Below are 1,296 nucleotides of genomic sequence, written 5' to 3' on the forward strand. Positions count from 1 at the left end.
CCTCTCTCCATCCCCTTCCTCTCCCCTTCCTCCCCCCTTTCTCTTCCTCCTTCTCCCCCTCAACCTGCATTTGGGGACAGAGGAGATGTCCCGAGTCCTGCCCGGAGTCTCCCCTCCTCTCCCCTCTAATTCTTTAGCAAAATACACCAAATCTTGGCTTTTCTCTCCAGCTCCCTCTGCTCCCCAGACCCTCTCTCTGTCCCTGGGCCCTAAAGCCCAGTTCCTTGATCCTTATAAGCCCCTCCCAAACTCTCCCAGTTCCCCCATTCCGTCCCCAGCCCCATCCCTGTTCCATCCCAGCCCCATCCTCATCCCTATCCCATCCCATCCCTATCCCATCCTCATCCCATTCCCATCCCTATCCCATCCCCATCCCTTTCACATCTCATCCCTTTCACATCCTCATCCCGTTCCCATCCCGTTCCCATCCCTATCCCATCCCCATCCTCATCCCCATCCCCATCCCTTTTGCATCCCATCCCTATCCCATTCCCATCCCCATCCTCATCCCTTTTGCGTCCCATCCCGTTCCCATCCTCATCCCATCCCCATCCTCATCCCATTCCCATCCCATCCCCATCCTCATCCCGTTCCCATCCCCATCCCTATCCCATCCCTATCCCATCCCTATCCCATCTTTATCCTCATCCTGTTCCCATCCCATCCTCATCCCTATCCCATCCCCATCCTCATCCCTATCCCATCCCATCCTGTCCCCATCCTCATCCCTTCTGCATCCCATCCCATTCCCATCCCCATCCTCATCCCTATCTCATCCCATCCCATTCCCATCCTCATCCTCATCCCTTTTGCATCCCATTCCATCCTCATCCTCATCCCTATCCCATCCCTATCCCATCCCATCCTCATCCCTATCCCATCCCTATTCCATCCCCATCCTCATCTCTTTTGCATCCCATCCCTATCCCGTCCTTATCCTCATCCTCATCCCATCCCTATCCCATCCAATCCTCATCCCTTTCGCATCCCATCCCTATCCCATCCTCATCCCATCCCTATCCCATCTTCATCCCCATCCTCATCCCTTTCGCATCCCATCCCTATCCCGTCCTTATCCTCATCCCATCCCCATCCCTATCCCATCCTCATCCCTATCCCATCCCATCCCGTCCCCATCCTCATCCCTATCCCATCCCATCCTCATCCCTTTCGCATCCCATCCCTATCCTATCCCCATCCCATCCCTATCCCATCCTCATCCTCATCCTGTTCCTATCCCATCCCCATCCCTCTCGCATCCCATCCCCATCCCATCCTCATCCTCATCCCATTCCC

This window comes from Calidris pugnax, unplaced genomic scaffold (assembly GCF_001431845.1).
Source record: "Calidris pugnax isolate Ruff unplaced genomic scaffold, ASM143184v1 scaffold513, whole genome shotgun sequence".
NCBI classification, from domain to species: domain Eukaryota; kingdom Metazoa; phylum Chordata; class Aves; order Charadriiformes; family Scolopacidae; genus Calidris; species Calidris pugnax.